General features: G+C 34.2%; 1 pseudogene; it reads left to right on the plus strand.

Moving 5' to 3' along the window:
- The window catches only part of LOC108291766, a 130665-nt pseudogene extending 119642 nt beyond the window's left edge, over window positions 1-11023 (plus strand).
- Window positions 11024-25921: the final 14898 nt, after the last annotated feature.

Below are 25921 nucleotides of genomic sequence, written 5' to 3' on the forward strand. Positions count from 1 at the left end.
TATGTCATTTTCAAATGTGGCTCTGCATTACAGTCACCAGGGCATTTAAAATGTGTTATGGCTGGACCTTAGCCCAAATCAACTGAATCAGAATTTGTGGAGTTGGTAACCAAGCAATGGTACTTTCATAGTAATCTTAATGGGCAACTGGGGATGAGCATCCCTGACATTTTTTTTCTAGCTCCTATTTCTCTATAACTTTATCTAGCACATTCTTTCTTGCCAACTGAACTGCAGTCACATGGCCTTATAGATAGTCCTCAAACTACTACCGCCACTAGGTAAAGGAAGAAGGATATCCTTTCATGAGCAGGATATTTTAAATGGTTCTAGTTGGCCTTTCTGTACAATACTCTTCCCCCTGAATGGGAGTCTGTGGAGACAGAGCATGTACAATACACGTACCTTTTCTAGAATATGCTACAAACACCTGGAATCCCACAAATCCCCATCAAAAAGATCCAAATCCCACCTCCAGTGCCTTCACAAGCCTCTTCCCTGGACCATCTTCACAAGTGTGCTCATCTATTGGCCTGAAGAGGGGACAAAGGCTGTGTTCATTGGGAAGCGAGTGAGAGTTTGGGTGCGCAAGGTGAATACCCAGAAGACATGTGTGACCCTTTGGGGAGTGATATGAAACCCCAGGGTGGAAAAAGAAAGGAAGTGACCATCAGTCTGGTGTCCCACTTTGAGGCCTTGTCCTTCCCACAATGGTAGATGCTCCTGTGTGGAAATTCAGAGTCCCAAAGTTCCAGGTCATTATAAAGGTTTAATTGTCAAATATAGATTATAAGGATTTGTTAGCTTGATTGATTTTAAAATATTTAAATATATCATTTATAAACCTCTATTTGTACTTTGATCCATGACCCTATAAATGTTAAGAATGGGTGATATCAAACATGCAAAGCATGGTCTTGCATTGGGGACTTCAGACTTTTCTTCCCTCTGCTGGGATGTTTACCTCCCAGATTTCTTCATGGCATTTTATCCCACTTTAAATCTCTGTTTAAATATGATTTTGTCTATGAGGTCTTTTCTAACACTCTCCTTTTGAATGCTAATTCACCTCCTCTCCAAATCCTAACATTTTCTATTCGCTAAAGTTTACAGAATATTTCTCCAAAAGCTTATCACTGTTGTGTCCTCTGGTGAAAGTATTCTCCCATGGAAACAAACACCTGTACTTTACAGAGCCCCAAATTCCAGAAATTTGAGAAAGGAAAACAAACTATCATGAGCAAATTTAAGAGGTAATAGAAATGACTCTAATTTTCACCCTTTGATTTCTAGACAGTGAATTTTGAATAGGAAAACATAAAAACTATATAGTTGTCCCTGATGTGAAGCATATACAATATTATGAAGAACATTATTTCAGTCTGCAAGGTGTGTGCTGCCCAGGAACTAAGTAATCAGAGCTAAACCATCATGTGCTCAGGCGACCTGCTTCAGTGTAGTGAGGGAAATGGTAAGACTAGTTATGTCAACAAGTATGAGCCTACTGCCTAACGTTGTTTGTTATAAATAAGTTCCCTGTTCAAAAGGAATGATGTAAAGAATACTCAGGGCCTCATTAAGGTATTTTATAAGTCCATAGATGATGAGTTTGACTAAAGCGTTTTGGATAGGGAAGGTAAATCAATATCCAGAGTATCTCTTCTAGAGAGGACAAAGCACTGCCCTTATCACAATGAAAGCTGTTCAATGTGATCAGCATAGCAGTATCCCTCTGGGGAATGGCACAGAATCAGAGCTTAAGAATTGATCGCTGCTGTTGACATGTTGGTCACTCACCCATAGTTAGCCAGATTAAGCTGTCAAAGCTCCATATTACTGAGCACCGCATAACATCCATCCCTGCTGACATAACCACTAAGTTTCTGTGCCCACTGGGCTACAACAAGGATATCCAGGTAGATAGGCTGATTTACATCCATAGAACTGTTCCCCTTGTCCACATGGGTACTAAGATTACCATCTGCTGAAATGCTTTTTGGCTTTCCTTCATGTGAAACACAAATATCATTATATCCTGTGCCCATTCAAGGAGGTGGTTTTTGTACATAATTCTTCCCAGAATGCCTTGTCACCAGTTTCCCAATTGTGTTCCTTCCACATCCCTGATCATCCAACCAAATAATTTGCCACTTGTCATGAATCAGTTTAGATCATTACATCTGGCATTTTCTTCTTCTTGGTAAAATGAACAATCAGGTGAACTGCTCAAAATTCTGTCCACTGGAAAGATTTTCCTTGATCATTATTTTTAAATGATTTTCCAATATGAGGCTAAAACTTTGTAGCTCTCCACTTTCAGGTAGTATCAGCATTTTATGAAGAATCAATTATAAATGGGCTACAGTATCTTTTTTTTTTTTGGTCTAAAGGACATAAGAAACCATAACGGGTATAGAAAGTGAGGAAGAAATTTAACAGGCATATGAGCAATGGACATGTGGACCACTTTCTGAGATGCCTTGTTTGAGCCTTCAGGACTTACTTGAACTCAATATCATATATAACAATTTTGCTTGATGATGAAGTGCTGCTGTGCTCACCTAACTTTATGGTTCAGTCAGTCAGGCAGCATCCTTTTCCAGATGTTCACATGATAAATTTGTTGCTGATGGTCAAACATTTAGTTTCTACTCAGATTCTGTAACACATCCAGATCTTTTTCTTAAAATGAAAATAGTTATCCCTAGAGCGTGGGATAATTTTGTTAAAATCTTTAGAGTTGCATTGTGATTATCTTCACATGCCTGCCAAGTGCTCTGTACAGCATACCTGTTTGTCATAGATGATGTCAAGAAAAATTGGATCTGCTGAGTCCTATGGTCCAAGTGGCAGAGCAGTTTTTCAAGCAACCTAGACATGTTGAATAATCTTTTCTTGATTTGAGCCACACTCAAAACTAGTAGCTTCTTAGGTTATTTGATAAAAGTTTTGGATTAGCAAGCCCAAGTGAGGTATTTGCCACTTTCTCTGAATTCAAGGAGGGAACAGATGCAGCAAGTTGTTTTTAATTTAGAAATTGTGTCTTACATTGTCCCAGGCTACACAAGCATGATTAAAAAAAAAGAAACTAAAATCTATGTAGTTGGCTTGTAAGCAATAAGAATAAATAAAATCTGAACCTACATTTGTTTCTTACTGCTCTGAAGCTCCAACTTTGATAATGTGAATGACCTGCAATAGGGTTGATGCACTTTACCATGGAACTTCAAAAGCACCTGGCCAAGTGCCTGAAGATGCTGAAGACACAGATCCAGTGGGAGCTCCAGGTGCTGCAGAGCCAACTGCCTCATGCCAACAAATCTGGCAGATTTGTACGATGTGTGTTACATGTAGCCATACATGACGTTATGTCAAATTTCTGAGTTTAAACATGGGTTGCTGCTGCTTCACTTCTGCCTTCTAAATCTTCCACAAATTCGAGTGTAGTGTTGCACAAATCTTGCCAACACTACACTCAAACCTTACAGGAAAGGGAATTTGAAATTACATAATTACAGTTTTGCTAAATTGATACAAGACAACATCACATTAATTATTGCCATCTTAATTTCCTCCTCCTTTAGTAGCCAGAATCTAGGTAATTATTTTGAACTTATACTCATGTTTCAAAATTTAATGAGATGTACTATGTCTTTTGCAACTGTAACTGAATTATTGACCTGGAACTCTTCTTTCCAGGTAGTTAAGTGACAGCTTATCTAGACTTGCATATTTTAAGTGCATCCATGATAACTTAAAGAATAATTCATATTTATGGAAATAAGATCAAATTATTAAATATATTAAAATTCTGACAAAATATTCATGAAACATTTTATTATTGCTCAAAATACATTGCTTTACACATTTCTTAGTGCATGAACCTCTTAAAAATCAATATTCTATGTCATTTTATCAGTTTATGGAATGCCTTTTTACATTCTTTCAACATATTTATTGATTAACCACCAGATGCCTGGAACCTAACAGAGTTTATAATAGTAATCAAGGTAGGCGAGATTTCAATTGTCAAATAACTAACATTCTGGAAAATAAAGGGGAGAAGGATAGGAAAAATCAGGTAATAAACTATACTAAACATAAAGTAAGGTTTTATGAGGTAAAAGAGTACTTCGGGAGAGAAAAATAAGTCTATCTAAAGGAAGTCGCTTTTGTTAGATAGAATTTGAACTGGAAAAGCAATGACGAGAGGGTGATCAGTTTAGGAAAATCTAAGATAAGTGTGCTCCGGAAAGATACTAAGGAAAGGGAGGGAGAAAGCTTGGATGTTGCAGGAGAAAAATAAACACACACAAAAAAATAGAGTGTCAGGAACATAAAGAGAAAGGGAAGACCGATGCTGTATGAAATCAGAGAAATAGCTGGACTCAGAATATGTGGCACTTTGTAGGCTATAGTAAACAGCATTTATTATCTATCACAGCCTTGCATTTTTGAAGTGTATATACCAGGTATTTTGCAGAATGCTCCTCTCATTAGGCTTATGTGATGTGTCCTTGTGATTAGATTCTGGTTATGCATAGGGATACCAAGGACATAATATTGTGTTCTACTTAGTGAATTATATCAAGAGTCATGATGTCTCCAACTTGCCATCAGATAGCTCCGAAAACAATCAGTGTACTGAGGGAATGAGAGGAGAAAGAAGGGCGGGAGGAGGAGAAAACAGAGGGGAGTGATAAATTGATAGAAACATTAAAAAAAAATTACCATCCATATACCTTTTGCTTAGGTGTGAATGTTCTTTGTGCTATTCTTCCAACTTTTATGTATTTTTGAAATTATATCAAAATAAAAATTACCCAAATAAATAAATAAATAATATTGATTATCTAAATGTGATATGGAGATAATTATTTTTAGTATAGGAGTGCCATTATATAAATTACATTTTAAAAATACCCTCTCTTTTATGAACAGAATGGACCCTTTAAAAATGATCAAGTATAGAGACAAGGAAATTAAACAGGAGACCATAATGATAGCTAATATAAAAATTAATGGTGACTCTAACTGGATTTTATTCTTAAAGATAGAAAGAAGTGGCTGTAGGATATGTTGGAAGTAGAAAAATAAGGCTTATTAGCCTACTGAATTTAGAGTTATGTGAGGTAATAACCAATCAAGAACCCTTCTTGTTCCAAGCATGAGCAAATATGTAAAATGTTTTGCCATCCACTGAGATTAAATGCCTGGATTAAGAAAAGTTTTGACAAAAAGATTAAGGGAATGGAAATTATGAGCTATGTTTTGAAAATATAAAATGTGAGATTACTATAAAATACCCAAGTAAAGGCATGGATAATTTGAACAATATAAATATTTTGTGAGCCCAAAACAGTCAAATGTCATCAATTTCATATGGTTCTATCATCTAATATGTGTTGTGTGTATATGAATCTGCAGTTGAGAGAAAACTCAGATTTAGAGAGAAATTTGGGAAGCATAGTAATATTGATGTTATTTAAAGCCTTAAAACTGGATGTGATCATATAGGAAAAAATGTTAATAAAAAATGACCTTATAGGTGAGCTAAAAACATAATATTTATAAATGAAAAATTGAGGGTGAACGCAGTGGCTCCCACCTGTAATCCTAAAACTTTGGGAAGCCAGGGTGGGAGGATTGCTTGAGGCCAGGAGTTCAAGACCAGCTTGGGTGACATAGGGAGACCTCTGTCTCTACAAAAAAGAAAAACAAATGAAACAATTAGTCAGGTAGTCTTAGTTTGTAGAAAGGCTGAGGTGGGAGGATTGCTTGAGTCCAGGAGTTGAATGCTGCAGTGAGGTATGATTGTTCTACTGCACTTCAGCCTGGGCGATAGAATGAGACACTATCTCAGGAAAAAAAGAATATATTAAGAAAACAAGTATAACAAGAAATTTCAGAAAAAGCAGATGAAGTAATTAAAGTTATTTGTATTTTCTTGAACAAAATATTACAACTTTTTTTCAGTTTGACATTTTGGCATTGTTGTGTTTCATTCCCTGTCACATATATAATTAAAAACAATTTTCTGAGTCACTATGAGTCTATAAAGTTGGCTCTTGATTTAATAAAGAACCTTAGTAAATCTTTTTAAATTTTCACCCTTGGACTTACGTAACTGCAATATTCAACAATTTATATGCTGCTCCAACTTCTACCAACTGTCCTATAAACTACTAACAGTTTAAGATAGACTCAAAAAGAAATACACAACCATAATACTTTCCTATGTTTTATTGTGCAATCAATTTGACATAGAGGTTCCAAACCCATGTTTACTTGATAAATGGTGCAATGTAAACTGATCATTTCCACTTTCTCTTCTCTTTCTCTTATCACTTCGTCGACAGATTGTTGACATTTTTATCTTATATTCAGGAGCCCCATCAAGGACAAGTTTATGCTCACTATCTACAACAAAACAGCATTTTTCAAATTCCTGCTACTTGGTAACAAAACCAGAAATCTAGCATGAAAATGAAAATGCTTTACTAGATGATGTAAAATTGCTCCTAGGATAAATCTGGAGGACCAGTATGAAAAAATAAGCAGAAACAAGGTAACTAGCCAGTAGACAACAGACAACAGAAACAGACTGGCTAGCTGTTACTCTGAATATTAATGCTTCTGGAAACAGCCCTGTCACCATTCAGGAATGCCACTCTTGGAAACCTGACTCCTTTAACTTGAATCACTTCAAACTTTTCTTGAATAGCTTTTATTCTCCCTTAACATTCAATGCCTAAGGAAGAAGCATCTGAATTCAAGTTCAACCCAAGTTTGTATGTCTAAGCTATTAGAGTGTGAGGGCAGGATGGGGCCCTGCCTGCCTCAAGTTCCACCATCACACTGGGGATTCCTTCGTAATTCAAAGGGTGCTTACACAGTGGATAACAAGTGGCAGATATCTACTATAATCAAAATTGTACATACAGTCTTCTTTTACTTAGAAAAAAAATTGAGCTTATGTGACATAATACAAATATTTCTTGTGCAACTGAAAGAAATTTCATTTTCAAGGGAAAATTGCCTAAAATTCAGCAATTTCTGCACCCAATTTTATGTCTGAATTCTCTAGAAAATACTTATTGCTTTCTATGGGAGGAATTTGTTACAATATAAATATAAGTGCAAACACTAGCAAAGATTTCAAAATGGATAAAGGCTCTATATTTTTTTGTTCATGGCACATAATATACAAATTACCTCCTCTATAACCTATTTCAAATTCTTCTGGCTTTGAGACAGCAATCTCAACTTGACAGTGTTTTCTACCAAACTGTATGATCCAATCTATGTTAATAAAATATTTGTGACTTTTCTGTTCCTGTCTGTGTAGATTACAATAAGATTTAGACCTAAATGCTGTTATGCTAGTGGGTACAATAGGGGTTCGTCTGATTCTATCCATATTCTTCCCTCCATTATGTAATATTTACCTATTTGGATGGTGAGGATTAATCATCCCAGTCAATATAAATATCCCATTTTGCCTTCTGACTTAATCATATAAAAAGCTACATTGGCCAGAAGCAGTCTTACCTAAATCAGTATGACTCATCTTGGAAGCATTCTTTGGTGCCCAGATTTTCAAATGCGCAAAGCCAAGAATCATGGGGGATAAGAATATACCTTTTTTCCCAAGTATGTATTTAGATATAATTCAACTTCTATCCCTTGTCTCCTACTGCATTCTGCTTATGGGAGGACATTTTCCCAATATTGATTGTTAGTTCAAAACACATTTTATAGCCTGCAGGATGACATTATAACTACTTAAGTTTCAGGCTCATGTGTTGGGGAAGGGAGGGAGATATATTAAATATTTAGAGCTCATCAAGTTGACTAGCATTATGTAGTCCCTCTGGTTGTTTTGGACAACCAGGTACAATAGAGGTCCTAGAAATCACCGATAGGTGACCAAAAGGAAATGTAGTAGAGTAATGTAAGCTACGCTTATTTTAAAAAATGGCTTTAGGCTGATTTTTTTTCACCTAGAGCCCTAATGGGCTTATTAGAGGACAATTTTAAGAAATTTATTTTAGTTCTCAAATACTAAGTAATATGGGCTAATCTTGATCATGTATGTGGCTGCCTGCCTCTGAGGTAACCTGTATTGGTCTCTGCCTCCTACTATTGGTATGATTGTACCGTCCATTTTCACCTTGTGCTAAGGTTGATCTATGTGGCCAATAAGATATGACACATTAATGGTATGTTGCTTCTGTGATTGAGTTATAAATTATATTATGGCCTCCATCTTGGTCCTTTCTTTTTTTCTGTAATTTCAATAGGTATAGAAGTACAAGTGGTTTGGGGTGACATGGATGAATGGTATAGTGGTGAGGCCTGGACTTTTAAAGTATCCATTACCTGAACAGAATACATTGTACCTAATAGATGATTTTTCATCCTTAATCCACCTCACACCCTCTCTCCTTCTGAGACTCCAATGTCCATTATACCACTCTGCATGCCTGTGCATATCCATAGCTTAGCTCTCACTTCTAAGTAAGAATGTGCAGTATTGTTTTCCATTTCTGAGTTACTTTGCTTAGGATAATGGCCTCCAGTTCCATAAACGTTCGTGCAAAAACACTTCATTATTTTATTCTTGTTTATGACTATTTTTCCATATTGTATATATACCACATTTTCTTTATCCATCCATCAGTTGATGAGCATTTAGGCTGATTCTACATCTTTGCAATTGTGAAATGTGCTGCAATAAACATGCATCCAGGTTTGTTTTTAAAGTAATGACTTCTCTTCTTTTTGGCACAAAACCAAAACTAATAAATGGAACCTAACTAAACTAAAAATATTCTGAAAAGTAAAGGAAATATTGAATAAACAGCCTACAGAATGGGAAATAAAAATTTGCAAACTTTACATCCAACCAAGGACTAATATCCAGAATCTACAAGGAACTCAAGCAAGTCAGCCAGGAAACAAAAATCAAATAATCCCATTAAAAAGTGGGTAAATGACAACAACAGACATTTCTCAAAGGAAGATATACAAATGGCAAAAAATATGAAAAAAATGCTCAATATCACTAATCATAAGGGAAATGAAAATTAAAACCTCAATGAGATACCACCTTACTCCATTATCGGTACTGGCCATTATTAAAATATCAGAAACAATAGATGTTGGTGTAGCTGTAGTGAAAAGGAAATGTTTATACACTGTTGGTGGGTATGTGAATTAGTATCTTATTTAAAAAATTAACTTATCAGGGAGAAGTCAGCTACAAGGGAGCACGGCTCTATGTTGAGACTTGTGTGATACTTAACTGAGCCCTTCTGCCACTGGCCATAGAAGTGAGCTACGTTGGAAGCAGATCCTTCAGTCTCTGTCAACTTTCAGATGACTGCAGTTTGACTGACAGCTTTACTAAAATCTTATAAAAGATCCTGAATCAAGCTCAGCTGTATAAACCACTACTGAATTTCTGGTCTCAAAAATTATGTGAGATAATAAATGCTTATTTTAAGCTGCTGTTAATAAATTTTAGAACAATTTATACAGTAATATTAAATTAAGTCTATTTGGAAGTTTGCCTTAAAAACATTATGTTTTTAAGGCTATGTTAACAACCATTACTAGAAGCCCATAGTCCTTCTTATGATTTTGGACTATCGCCATAGAATCCTTGGGATGTCAGTTTAACATAAGATATAATTTTTGTACTACTCAATGGACATAATTAAATATCAAGCACATTAACCAAAGAAAGTGGGATACATATTTTCAACAGAAATTTTGGTATGACACAGCAAGAAAAACATTAAAGCATAATTAAAATATCTTAGTGTAAACAGATGTTTTAGAAAACACACAGTAGGAAAATGAACACAGTGAAACAAGTTTTGAAATTAAGATAATTTGTTAAAAATCGAGCTTCTGAGACAAATAAAGAGGGAGTCCATCTTTCATGAGAAACAAGAAGGCTCACTTTGTGCTCAACATTGCCTGCATGATTTATGCAAGGAGAATATTTTAGCCTTGTGGAATTATCTTCAACCGTACATCAGCTAGATGAAGAAGAAAGGATGAGACTGGCAGAAGGAGTTTCTAGTGAAGAAACTAGAAACACATTTTTCAGCAGCCTTCTGGAAATATCAATTTTTTTGTTTGTTTTTGTTTTATTTTGTTTTTCTCTTTTCAGGTTATAAGCAATGCCTTGAAAATTTGGGGTTTAGACCTAACCTTGTTCAATAGTCCAGAGTATCAGAGGCTCAGGATTGATCCTATAAATGTAAGATAATTTGTATGCAATTATAAAGAATACTTGTTTACAGTTAGAAAGTTAGGAAAACAGTGGTTTAATTTGAATACTTTCTTGACGGTTTCAGACTTAACATCAGATAAATACCTTGTACTTTTCTCACTTGATTACAACAGAAATGTTATTCTATATTTTCTTGTAAAGGACGATCTGCTAGATTGTGAGCTGATTAGGGTCCAATACATGCATCGACCAAAACTCACTGCAGAAGAATTAGATAAATTAACAGGGAAGATTCCATAAAACAAACCTGCAATGAGTCTTAGAGGCAAATGATGGGTCAGAAATGTGAGATGATGAGGAGGACTTACAGAGGGCTGTGGCACTAAGTAGCCAAATAATTGACCTGGAAGATGAAGACACAAATCTCTGCAGGGCTGTTCAGCTAAGTATGTATGGCAGTTCTAGAAATTTATCTTGAGATATTCCATAGTCCTGAGAGACAAATCTAACTTCAGAAGAGCTTTGGAAGAGAAGAGAAACATTTGAAAAGGAGCAGCAGCAGCAAGTGGATTCCCCAGGACAAACTTCATATCCATGTGAAAGGCCGATCACAAGTTCAGGAGCATTTGGGAGTGATCTAGGTGATGCAATGGGTGAATAAGTCACTTTTCAGGCAGCTGTGACCATGTCTTAGAAACTGTGGGAAATAATTTTAAAAAAGAAGGAAAATATCATTTAAAAATAATTAAAGCAAGGCATGGTGGCTTATGCCTGTAATCCCAGCATTTTGGGAGATCAAGTTAGGAGGATCACTTGGGGCCGGGAGTTCAAGACTTGACTGGACAACATGGGGAAACCCCACATCTACTAAAAATGCAAAAAAATCAATCAGTCATGGTGGTATGCACCTTAGTAGCAGTTACTTGGGAGGCTAAGGCACGAGAATTGCTTGAACCCTGCGGGGGAGAAGTTGCAGTGAGCAGATATTGTGCCACTGCAGTCCACTCTGGGTGACAGAATGAGACTTGGCTCAAAAAAATAAAAAATAAATACATAATTTAAATATTACTATTTTCCCAATATCCTATGTGATTACAGCATAGATTCCAACATTATCCTGTAGGATTACAGCATATGTCCATCTTGATAATGTGTCAAAGATATGAGGGAATAGAACTCTTGGGTGGCTTGCAAACAAAATGATGATAAATGGAAAAATGCATCAGTTGTAGGACTAAATAATGATCTTTCAAATATTAACTAGAGGCATTCAGCAATTAAAGAAATATGAAATATTTTTTAAAAATTGAGTTTATTTTCCTCACCATGATTAACTTTGGTACTTAACCAGGCCTTTCATACTTCTACCTAAGAACTGAATTATAACAAGAAGATGGTACAATCATAGATTACTTAATTCCAATATAATTTTTTAAAAAATCTATGACTTGTATTTTCCTCTAAGGTGAACTTTTACATTTGTATTCATTACACCATACAGAAATATGATTACCTGTATTTTTTTCTTTTAATAATGAACACACAGATAGATACCTCTGTTGACACACACACTTGTAAGTATGACTGTATTTATCTATGGGATTTATCACCTGATAAAATGTTGTAATTACGACAATTTAGTTCAGTGCTTTTCTCTAATTCAGCTCACTGTAAAGACATTTTGAATGGAATTTAACTGTATTAATAACCTCTGATTGACACTGGGCTCCTATTATTTTAATAGTTTTCATCAACTCTCTTAAATACTTTTGGCAAAAATATATTTTTCCCAACACTGGGCGAAAGAAAAATTACCTGAAAAGCGGGATAAATTCTAAAATACCAGCTCTTCCAGTTTCTATTTTAAGGACATCTAAATAGTTGTAAAGAACCACTTAGAAAACATATAAATGCATCTCTCTCTTTTTCTTGATGTATACCAAGCAAATTAGCTCTGAATACCTGGAGACTCCTGGTTGAATTATGAAAAGTAGATAAATCATTTACAGGCATGTATGCGTGTGTACATGTGCATGCATGCGCATGAGTGGTGATAATGAAATAAAAGCTGAGACACTGGAAAGCCTTTTGGAGGGGAATTTGTTGCACATTTTAGTGTGTATTTTAAAAATGTGGCAAGAGTTATGAGAGAATATTTGTATGTAGCAAAGCTTCAGAATCCTTGACAAATCAAAAATATATAGCAAGAAAAATGCATTGACAATGGCATTCATATCTTGTCACTGACAGATCATATCAGTTAGTTTGGACATTGGAAATAATGGAGAGAAATAAAATGTTCTCAATAATTTACAATTAATGTAGAAGAAAGCACAACAGAATCCAGGTGTTTCCTCTTCCAAACCAGTGTTTGGATAGATACAGAGACGTGATGATGGTTAGAGATTAGGCTAGAACATATGCCTGGAAATGAGGACAATGCCGATAAAACAAGTATCATTGTACTGTCATCATTCTACTTCCTGTGAAGGATAATATAGGGCAAACTAAAGACAAAATGGTCACTGTAACAATATAGTCATAGCATTGGCTACCACCTGGCATTCAGAAATAATGGCTTTCTACACCTACCATTTGCAAAGCTAATTCTGCATTCTTGTTAATGGAAATCTATACCTTGACACAAAATGCTAGGTATTGTAACTAATAATATTCTGCAATACTCCAACAGCACAAGATCATTTAAATTTCTGTTTACTCATTTGTCAGGGTTTTATAGGAACACATTTTTTTAACCATAAAACCTGCATCTAGAATCTTACATATGTTTGTTATGCAAAATATACTTAAGATTTTCAGTTTGTTAAACATGCACTAAAGATGTGTGTCTTATGTTAAATAGCCATGATGACAGGTGTACCAATCAGTCTGTTATGTTTGTCGAGCTCACAACAAAATACTGCTGCATGTCTTTTGCATTTTAAAAAGCTAACAAATACCATATTTCAAGGTGATTAAATCTGGAAATCTGTTTTTAAGATTTCCTTTGCTTTCAGCTCTGATGGAAATCCTTCCTGCTCCCATTTCCATCAGTACTATTCCCTACAGGTTCATGAATGAGAATAATTTCTACCTAAAAACACAATTAAAAATAAAAGAAAAAGCCTTGTTTTGAGTTTGCCATAACTCTTGTTTGAATGACTAATAGAGGTTCGAATGCTGGAGTTATGTTAGGAGATTTAATGGTGTATTCAGTCACATATACATTTTTTCTTTCTTTTTTTTTTTTTTCTTAACATTTATGTGAACATTTAAATGTTAGATCTTTCAGGTTGAGAAGCTATGTGGTGATATCATATATTCTGAGTGGTATTGTCTAGATTTTCTTCTGGAGCTTTAAAACATATACATTTGACCAATAAACATAAAAAATAGCTCATCACTGATCATTAGAGAAATGCAAATCAAAACTATAATGAGATACCATCTCAGGCAAGTCAGAATGGCAATTATAGAAAGTCTAGAAACAACGAATGCTTGTTATGTTGTGGAAAATAGGAATGCTTTTACACTCTCGGTAGGAATGTAAATTAGTTCAACCATTGTGAAAGACAATGTGGTGATTCCTCAAAGATTAGAACTGGAAATACCATTTGACCCAGCAATCCCATTTGTTGGATATATACTCAAAGGGATATCAATCATTCTGTTGTAAAGAGACATGCACATGTATGTTCACTGCAGCACAATTCGCAATAGCAAAGACATGGAATCAACCCAAATGCCCATCAATGATAGACTAGATAAAGAAATGTGGCACATGTACACCATAGAATACTAAGCAGCCACAAAAAGCAACAAGATCATGTCCTTTGCAGGGACATGGATAAAGCTGGAAGCCATTATTTTCAGTAAACTATCCCAGGAAAAGAAAACTAAGCACCACGTTTCACTTATAAGTGAGAGCTGAATAATGAGAACACATGGACACACAGAGAACAACACTTACTGGGGCCTATTGGGAGAGAGTTGGGAGATAGCATTAAGGAAAAGAACTAGTAAATGCTTGGCTTAATACCTAGGTGATGGGTTGACAAATGCAGCAAACCACCATGGCACACGTTTGCCTATGTAACAAACTTGCACATCCTACAAACATACCCTGGAACTTAAAAAAGTAAAATAATTATTAAAAATAAAGAAAATTTGAGTAGCACTTTTTATAAGATTAAACATCTACAAATCAGACAGTCATTCCATTCCTAGAAATTTACATACTGTGACTACACACTGATCTGTATATGGATACTCAAGACACTTTATTCATAGCAGCCCAAACCTGGAGTGATAGAAATGCCCAATAACAAGCGAATGTATGAACAAACATGGTATAATCACATAACAAAGGAAAACAACATATATGGGTGTCAAGAAGTCTCTTCTCCAGTGGAATGGCTGTAGAGAAAATAAGAAAGGAAGAAAGCAAGCTGAGGGAGTGGAAATGAAATGTTCTGTGTTTCTATTTCCTTTCAGCAACTGTAACTCTATGCAGTATAAATATTTCCAATCATATTTCTTTTTAATTATTTCTAAAATAGAAAATGTTAATTCAGTTATGTGTAGTTAACGCCAAAACAGCTTTCTTGTTAATTTTTAAGAACTTGTAGAATTAACAAAACAAAACAACAACAAGGGGTATAAAAAGATACACTTAATAGCAAACACATTTGAAAGTTGAGAAAAACAGGATTAAAAATGATCTTCAAGGATTAGAATAGAAATGAGCTTTTATACTTTGTGTTTCAGTATCTGGATAACTGGAAAAAATAACATTAAGAAAGCAGGTGTTGTATTAAAAAAAGAAGTGAATAAACAAATCTAGAAGCATGAGATTTTCACTTATTTGAAGCATACATGAATGCCTGAATCAATTGGGATTCCAGCCAAATGAAACAAACAAGGCAACAGAAACAAATCATGCTGTGCTTCCTGAAGGATATTAGCAGCTTCATAATTGTAACTTGAAATGCTTTTCTTTATTTCTTTCTAATTGCCATTAAATTCATTTCACAGAGAACTTAAGGCCAAAACTAAAGGAACATTTCAAAGTTTATTTTTCTTATTTATCACTGACATAATAATTGCACACATTTATGGGGTACAGTGTGATGTTTCAGTGCATGTATACACAGCATAATCATCAAACCAGGGGTAATTACCATATCCATCACTATTAACATTTATCATTATTTATGATGGCAGCATTCACAATCTCTTTTGACTGTCTTAAAATATACACTATATTGTCATTTGTTGTAGTCACTCTATCATTTTAGGACTCATTTGATCTGCTGTAAAATCAAACCAATTTCCTATCTTGAAAGTCATTCACCAGAGGAAAATGATTATAAATTACCTGAAAAATGATATGCATGGGCGCTAAGAGAACCCACTGTTGCTTACTTTTCTATTATCTTTTATCTCTGTTGGAAATCTTGAGAAAAATAGTTTCCACTTTTAAGATGATTATATAGGTGAGGGATTAGTAATAATTTAAAGGTGTTAGCCAGTAAATGGCCATTGACCTCAAAATCTCTGATTGTAAGTGAGGTATTCTTTCAACAATTTAATGCTATTGAACTAAATCACCCTCACACAGAAGTTTTAAAAATATGACACAAAAAAACACAAAAATATGGATACGTAGGTGAATTAACAGCTACAGTAATTTGCTTTACATTAGTGCCTTTTTTTTTTTACTATCTACATGTATCCCATAACATAATGTTATAGAACTTAAAAATATACAATCAAATTTATTTTTTTATTGCAAATGGAGGAAAGACTTCAGAATGTGTCTTTGGGGCTTGGAGAGGGAAAAGGTGCTCTCCTATCAGTGGTGTTGGCACCAACAGGCGCTCTTATATTCACTAAGTGTACAGGGTTATATAAGTCCTAGAAGTTATACTCCTGGATAAAAGATAGTGAAAGCAGGTAATAAGGTAATGAAACAAAACTGACATTTGTATCTCTGGATTACCCATATTTACTTAATACCTATAGCAGGAAATACAGTTTTAGCTTGAGTAAAACAACTGAGTCTGGAGTTGCTTCTCTGTGGCATCAATGAAAGATAACCTGTCTCTTCTTTGGAATGCAGCTAAGTAAGTCACACATTCCTCTAATTCTTCAGTTTATCCCTGCCAACTGGTACCTAGTAAAAAGTAAAAAACTAAGCACTCCTATAGTGTTGTTCTGCATTGTCAGACTGCAAACTTTCCTAACTTTTATGCTCTGTTCCCCTTTTAAAAGTGTTTTTAACAGCACCCATGTCACATCTTGAATGCTTTACTGCCTAGATTTCTTCTGCCATATGCCCTAAATTATCTCTCTCAAGTTTAAAGTTCCACAGATCTCTAGGGCAGGGGCAAAATGTCACCAATCTCTTTGCTAAAACAGCAAAAGTCACCTTTACTCTAGTTCCCAAAAAGTTTCTCATCTCCATCTGAGACCACCTCAACCTGGATTTCATTGCCCACACTATTATTGGCATGTTGGTCAAAGCCATTTAACAATTGTCTAGGAGGGTCCAAACTTTCCCACATTTTCCTGTGTTCTGAGCCCTCCAAACTGTTCCAACCCCTGCCTGTTACCAAGGTCCAAAGTCGCTTCCATGTTTTTGGGTATATTTACAGCAGTGCCCCACTCTACCAGTGCCAATTTACTGTATTAGTCTTTTTTCATGCTGCTGATAAAGACATACTCAAGACTGGATAATTTATAGAGAAAAGGATGTTTAATGGACTTACATTTTCATGTGGCTGGAGAGGCCTCACACTCACGGCAGAGGTAAAAGTCATATCTTACATGGTGGCAGACAAGAGAGAATGGAAACCAAGAGAACAAGGTTTCCCCTGATAAAACCATCAGATCTCATGAGATTTATTCACTCCCATGAGAACACTGTGGGGGAAACTACCCCCATGAGTCAATTATCTTCCACCAGGTCCCTCCCACAACATGTGGAAATTATGGGAGCTATAATTCAAGATGAGATTTGGGTGGGGACATAGAGCCAAACCATATCAAGTAGTGTTACATAATGAAAGGTCATAGATAAGCACTTTGTAATACTGCATGTTGACTATAAACAGAGAATTTATTTTATTTTGGAGCTCAACAACAAAAAGTTTGATTTTATTATTTTCTTTATTTTCCTTTCTTCCCTCTTTCCTTTTTTCCTTTCTGCCTCAAGTGTCCACAGAGTTTTGTGGCAATTATGCTGAAGTTACATTGATGCTGCATTGAGTAATAAAATAAATTTCTCAAGATTTTCAACTGTGGTAGAGAATATATGAATTCCAAGTGATACTGCTAATTTAGTTAAATTGGTCAAAAATCAAAAAAGAGAAGAGACTACAAAATGATAATAATAATTCTTGATGTTTAAAATATTGATTCCACAGAAATACATACAACCACCAGAGAATACTATAAACACCTCTATGCAATTAAACTAAAAAATCTAGAAGAAATGGATAAATTCCTGGACATATACATCTGCCAAGACTAAACCAGAAAGAAGTCAAATCCCTGAATAGACCAATAACAAGTTCTGAAATAGAGGCAGTAATTAATAACCTACAGTAAAATACTGGCAAACCAAATCCAGCAGCCCATCCAAAAGCTTATCCACCATGATCAAGTGGGCTTCATCCCTGGGAGGCAAGGCTGGTTCAACATACACAAATCAAGAAACCTAATCCACCACATAAACAGAACCCATTATAAAAACCACATGATTATCTCAATAGATGCAGAAAAGATCTTCAGTAAAATTTAGCACCCCTTCATGGTAAAAACTTAATAAACTATGTATTGATAGAACATATCTCAAAACAGTAAGAGCTATTCATGACAAACTCACAACCAATATTATACTGAATGGGCAAAAGCTGGAAGCATTCCCTTTGAAAAACAGCACAAGACAAAGATACCCTCTCTCACCACTCTTATTTGACATAGTATTGGAAGTCCTGGCCAAGGCAATCAGGCTAGATAAAGAAATAAAGCGTATTCAGTTAGGAAGAGAGGAAGTAAAATTGTCTCTGTTTGCAGAAGACATGATTGCATATTTAGAAAACCCCATTTTCTCAGCCAAAATCTCCTTAAGCTGGTAACCAACTTCAGCGGAGTCTTAGGATACGAACCAATGTGCAAAAACTTAAAACTTAATAAACAAATTTAACAGAAAAGTGATCTATTAAGAGAGGATATGTTCACTGTCTACGACCACAAAGTATTAATATAAAGTTTCACTTAAAGTAAATTAAACATTTATTGGGATATTACTATGTGCCAAAACTGAGCTTTGCACTAAGGACAGGAATAAAAATAACACTTTTTATTATTATTATAGTTTAAGTTATGGGATAAGGTGCAGAATGTGCAAGTTTGTTACATTGTTATACCCGTGCCTTCGTGGTTTGCTGCACCCATCAACCCGTCATTTACACTAGGTATTTCTCCTAATGCTATCGCCACATGTGAGAACATGTGGTGTCTGGTTTTCTGTTCTTGTGTTAGTTTACTGAGAATGATGTTTTCCAGTTTCATCCATGTCCCTACAAAGGATATGAACTCTTCCTTTTTTATGGCTGCATAGTGTTCAATGGCGTATATGTGCCAAATTTTCTTTATCCAGTCTATTGTTGATGGGGAGTTGGGTTGGTTCCAAGTCTTTGCTATTGTGAACAATGCCATAATAAACATACATGTGCATGTGTCTTTATAATAGAACAATTTATAATCCTTTGGGTATAAACCCAATAATGGCATTGCTGGGTCAAATGGTATTTCTAGTTCTAGATCCTCGAGGAAATGCCACACTGTTTTCCACAATAATTGAAATAATTTACACTACCACCAACAGTGTAAAAGGGTTCCTATTTCTTCACATCCTCTCCAGCATCTGTTGTCTCATGATTTTTTAATAACCACCATTCTAACTGGTGTGAAATGGTATCTAAATGTGGTTTTGATTTGCATTTCTTGAATAACCATTGATGATGAACTTCTTTTCATGTTTTTTGGCTGTATAAATGTCTCCTTTTGAGAAGTGTCTGTTCATAAATTTTGCCTACTGTTTGATGGAGTTGTTTGTTATATCTTGTAAATTTATTTAATTTTTTTCTAGATTCTAGATATTAGCCCTTTGTCAGATGAATAGATTGAAAAAATTTTCTCCAATTTTGTACTTTGCCTGTTCACTCTAATGATAGTTTCTTTTGCCATGCAGAAGCTTTTAAGTTTAATTAGATCCCACTTTTCTATTTTGGCTTTTGTTGTGATTCCTTTTGTTTTAGTCATGAAGTCCTTGCCTATGCCAATGTCCTGAATGGTATTACCAAGTTTTTTTTTTTCTAGGGTTTTTATGGTTTTAGGTCTTACATTTAAATCTTTAATACATCTGTAGTTAATTTTGGTATAAAGTGTAAGGAAGGGATCCAGTTTCAGCTTTCTGCATCTGGCTAGCCAGTTTTCCCCACATCGTTTATTAAATAGGGTATCCTTTCTCCATTGCTTGCTTCTGTCAGGTGTGCCAAAGATCAGAGAGCTGTAGATGTATGCTGTTATTTCTGAGGTACCAGAAATAATATATAATATATAATAATACTTCAGAAATAATATATACATTATGGAGTATATATTATACTATAATATGTAACATATAATTACATGATAGTTATATATGTATATATATATATAATAATATATCATTACATATGATAGATATCTATGATACAGCATTTGTTGTCTTCAGATTTTTTAATGATCACCATTCTAACTGGCATGAGATGGTATTTCAATGCGGTTTTGATTTGCATTTCTCTAATGACCAGTGATGTAAGCATTTTTTCATATGTTTGTTGGCCACACACACACACACACATATATATATATGTATATATATATAATATATATTATTACGTATATCAATACATACATGTTATGTTATTACATAATATATAATGTATCATTACATATGATATGTATGTAATGATACAATATATTTTATATATATATACATAGGTATGATATATACATATGATGTGCATAGATGCCTATCATATGTAATGATATAAGATATATTATAAATGATATATAATATGTCATTTATGTTACATTATATATACCTATTATGATATAACCTATATAATCATAATAGATAATATATAATTACATATGATAGGTAATTAAAACTATCAAATTTTTTATTATTTTGTGATTTTAGAGGCAAGTTTTGAAGACCATATTTTTCTAATACCTTCCTAGTTAAAATTCTGTTGTGTCAAAAGGGGATATAAGAAAGACTACCTATATAAGCTAGGTTAAATAAATTTTGTGAACATGTGTTGGCCATAGGATTACTGCAATGCCATGTACAATTAGAATTAGTAATATAAGAAGTTCTAGCAAGCATATCAAATATGCAAATACTTCACATTGTTCAATTATACAACAGAGGGAATAAATTTCCACAATTTTATTTTTATTGTGAGTTTTATAAGAGCACACAAAGCTATACAGACAATAATTTAGATTTATAGTTATAAAGGTAGAGGAAAAACAGCTTAAGTCCTGGTAAGAATAACTAATTTTTATACAGAAAGACTATTTTTGTTTTTCGTATTATGATGTTGTAAAATATGTACTTTATTCAACTACTTCTCTTCCATCTTCAGAAATTTTCTGGATATGTTTCAGAGTAAAATAGCAAGATAGGCAATTCTGTATTTTCGTAATAAATCTTCAAGTGAATGGCTGTATTATCATCAAACTATGATTATTTTATATTTCTTCAAATATACTGCTGTTCAATGTGGCTTCAGGAAATGATGTTTAATTTTCTGAAAGGATAGTTGTAAAAATAAAAGGGGAAAGATATTTTGTGTTTATGATTGAAGTTAATAAATGCCAATTATTGCTATTGTGTAAAATTATCAGACTTGGAACATGTCTTTTACTCTAAAATACTTCTAGAAATGAACCAATAAAATAGACGTGTGTTAGGATGAGAAATGTGGAGTTTAGGACCTACATATGACAATTCAGAAAGAATAGATGTTGACATGGAGGTGATTTATTTATATAGAAAGCACAGATGTTAGCATATGCACGTTATTTCAGATCAAATATGATATACTGTCGTAGGTGTGCAATGGATTGCTAATAGTAAAATGTCATGGATATACCCATGTATATACACACACTCATGTGTATAAACAATGCTATTATACTAGGCATCTTTATATATATATATAAATATATATATTTATATTTATATTTATATTTATATATATATATAATGAGGAAACACTTTATTACATCAGTCCAAAAATTTCAGAAAATAGAAAGTACTCTATGGTACAGCAAAGTAAATCAATGGTTATCTGGAGGGTAGAGAGAAAGACTTCATAAACAGGCTCCAGGTAATTGTAAGGTGATAGATAAGTTCATTATTGTGACCCTGATGATGATTTCATGGGATTATATGAAATAAAAGACTTGTACTATAGCTTAAATATACATAGTTTATCCACTGTCATTTACACATTTTTTTATTGTACTTTAAGTTCTGAGATGCATGTGCAGATCTTGCAGGATTGTTGCTTAGGTACACACATGCCATGGTAGTTTGCTGTCTCCATCCCCCACCACTTGCATCAGGCATTTCGCCCAGTGTTATCCCTCCCCAATCTCCCTGCCCCACACTGTCCATCCCCTAGCCACCCACCCCCAAATAGACCCCAGGGTGTGATGTTCCCTTCCCTGTGCCCATGTGTTCTCATTGTTCAACACCCACCTATGAGTCAGAACATGTGGTGTTTGGTTTTCTGTTCTTGTGTCAGTTTGCTGAGAATAATGGTTTCCAGATTAATACATGTCCCTACAAAGAACATGAACTCATCATTTTTTATGGCTGCATAGTATTCCATGGTGTATATGTGCCACGTTTTGTTTGTCCAGTCTATTAATGATGGGCATTTGGGTTGGTTCCAGGTCTTTGCTATTGTGAACAGTGCCACAATGAACCTACATGTGCATGTGTCTTCATAGTAAAACAATTTATAATCCTTTGGGTATATATCCAGTAATGGGATTACCAGGTCAAATGGAATTTATATTTCAAGATTGTTGAGGAATTGCCACCCTGTCTTTCACAATGGTTTAACTAATTTACACTCCCACCAACAGTGTAAAAGTGTTCCTATTTCTCCACATCCTCTCCAGCATCTGTTGTCTCCAGATTTTTTAATGATCACCATTCAAACTGTCATAAGATGGTATCTCAATGCAGTTTTGTTTTGCATTTCTCTAATGACCAGTGATGTGAGCATTTTTTCATGTTTTTTGGCCACATAAATGTCATCTTTTCAAACGTGTCTGTTAATATCCTTTGCCCACTTTTGAATGGGTTTGTTTTTTTCTTGTAAATCTGCTTCAGGTCTTTGTAGATTCTGGATATTAGCCCTATGTCAGATGGGTAGATTGCAAATATTTTTTTACATTCTGTTGATTGCCAGTTCACTCTAATGATTATTTCTTTTGTTGTACAGAAGCTCTGGAGTTTAATGAGATCCCATTTGTCTATTTTGGCTTTTGTTTCCATCACTTTTGGTTTTTTATATTCTAGGCATCTTTATTGAACTTACATTTTCTTTTAGGCTTTTATGTGTAGAAAATGTCTTTCAAAAATAATTACATTTTTATGATTTTGTGAAGAAGAGGATAAATTATTCCAGGCCCTTCAATGAGCACATATGCTTAAGAAAATATAAACCTTGTTAATTGTACTCTAATGGCAAGACGGCTAGTGAGGGTAAAGAAAAAAAAAAAAAANAAAAAAAAAAAAAAAAAAGATAAACCAGTGACGATATGCTTTACACAAAGAAGAGCTTTCTGAAATTAATCTCTTAAAAGAAAAATAAATAGAAAATTAGGAAAAGAGGCTTATGTATAGTCAAAGTCAAAGCACTTCCTGGTGATTTATTCAGCCAATTCATTTGGATGTACCTATGTGATTATTTAGCTTCTATGGAGAAGTGAAATTCTTCTGGGGAATGAAAAAAAAAATCATCAATGAGTTTAACTTCTGTCTTATACCATTTAGTCTGCAATAAGAAAAATACTGTAGACTGGGCAGCTTATGTACAACAGATTTTTTTTTCTTACAATTCTGATGCTTGAGAAGTCCAAAATCAAGATGCCCACATATTTGATGTCTGTCAAGGCCTGCTTTATAAATCACAGATGACACCTTCTTGCTGAGTCCTTATATGATGAAAAGATGTGAAGTATCTCTCAGTTCTCTTTTAGAAGGTCACTAATCCCATTCATGAGTGCTCTTCCCTGCTGATTCAATCAACTCTCAAAGATCTCACCTTATAACATTATAACACTGGTTATTATGTTTTAACATATGAATATTGGGGAGACATAGATTCGTACCATAGCAACAACTACATAATTAAATGAGACTGCAAACGTGGAAACAAAAGAAGTGGACACACTTTTTGGTGTTAATTCTTTTTTTATTTTTAGTTTTTGTATTAATTCTTGACTCATATTCAGACTCAACAATTTCATACTGAAGTGCTGCTAAGGAAATTAATAAAGCTTTCTTAGCTTTTATTTACTGTTCAGTAAAATTGTATAATGTGATTACTGGAAAAATTGAAGTGATATTGCATATAAATCCCTAAGTATTATACAGAGAACATTTTTATAAACAACTGTGATTGATCAGAATAATTGCAATATCAATGCAATCTACTTGTTAAAATGGAACAAAACTGAAAAATCAGATCTTTTATGATGAATGTTTTCATCTAAACACAGCTCTAATAATTAAGTAAACAAAAATACAGTCAGGTAAATTGAAATTCTAGTGCATTTTAATAAGAAAGTAATATGCACAACTTACAAAAAAAATCTTAGACTACTTTGAATGTGTACATAAAATATCAATGTGACATTTCTTCTTTAAAAGATTTTTAAAACAATAAATAACAGTAATCAAAACATTTTCAGGGGTTAATTAAAAATAAAGAGCAGAAATGAAGTTATGGGCACAAATTTGGTATCAGGGAGAATGTGGTATATATTGCTATTACAATTGACAGATTGATATTACAGAACTATTTTTTAAATTAATTTCAAAACCATTATTTCACATACTTTCTCTTTCAATAAATGTTTAATAAGCACAACTTTGTGCTAGGCACTCTTCTAAGCATTGTGTACATAGTGACCAAATCAACGTTCCTGCTTGCATGGAACTTGCTTTCTAGGTAATGCAAATATTCCTATAAATATAATGTGGTGATATAAATATGATTTCAGTAAATGTAACTAGAAGACAAGTAAGAAAACTTTGAATATAACTATAATAATATAAATCATATCTACATTCACTTTTTTGTCTGAATTCTATACTAACCTAGTGTAGATATCAATAGAAAGGAATAAATTCAATAGCTAATAGCAATAACAAACAAACAAAAGTTACAGAGTTTGAGCATATAGCAATATTTTTTACATGTAATGGTCTCATTTATTTTACCAATATACATAGATTATGTTACTTATGATGCTTTTATAGTTACAATTTCCTTCTAAATGCCAAGAAAGAATGGAAACACAATATTGCACTTAGTATTTTTATATTTACTATGTAGTATCTTCCTGCTTCCTTTTCTTCAAAGTATTTAGTAGGAAAATTAGGTATATTGTGTTCCAAGTAAATTTTAATGTACCCTATTAAATGAAATATAAGGTCATCTTGCTTTTTAATTACTCAGACTTTTACTATGAGTTTTAATTTTCAAAATAGCTGTAATGGAAAAGTCTGCTAGCACCCCACTCTCATTCCATCCCTTTCTCTAATTGTTTTCCATTTGGCTGCCCAGAATAGATAGTAAGAGCCTACCTTCTCTTGCATTCTATCCTCTCCTGTTTTCAACGTGAATAACTTCTTGCCAATGGTATATATGTGAAAAGGACAGTTTGGGGAATGTTAGCAGATGGCTAGTGTGTACCATTTTTTCTACTATGTTCTTTAACTTTCTTGCTGGAAGGAAATGGTTATGGGAGTAGTATTAGTTCATTTTATGTTGTTAATAAAAACATACCCAAGACTGGCCAATTTACAAAAGAAAGAGGCTTAATGGACTTATAGTTCCATGGCCTCACAACCATGGCTGAAGATGAATGGCACATATCACATGGTGGAAGACAAGAGAAGAGAGCTTGTGCAGGGAAACTCCCCTGTTAAAACCAACAGATCTTGTGACACTCATTCACTATCACAAGAACAACACTGGAAAGACCTGCCCCTGGTATTCAATTACCTCCCACCAAGTTCCTCCCACAACATGTGGGAATTCAAGATCAGAGTTGGGTGGGGACACAGCCAAACCATATTATTTCACATCTGACCATTGCCAAATCTGATTTACTCACATTTCAAAACCAATCATGCCTTCCCAACATTTCCCCCAAATCTTAATTCATTTTGTCATTAACTCACAAGTCCACAGTCCAAAATTTCATCTGAGACAAGGGAAGTTCATTTCACCTATAAGCCTCAAAAATCAAAAGCAGGCCAGTTACTTCCAAGATACAATGGGGGCACAGGTATTGAGTAAATAC

The sequence above is a fragment of the Cebus imitator genome, unplaced genomic scaffold (assembly GCF_001604975.1).
Source record: "Cebus imitator isolate Cc_AM_T3 unplaced genomic scaffold, Cebus_imitator-1.0 Scaffold465, whole genome shotgun sequence".
Classification (NCBI taxonomy): domain Eukaryota; kingdom Metazoa; phylum Chordata; class Mammalia; order Primates; family Cebidae; genus Cebus; species Cebus imitator.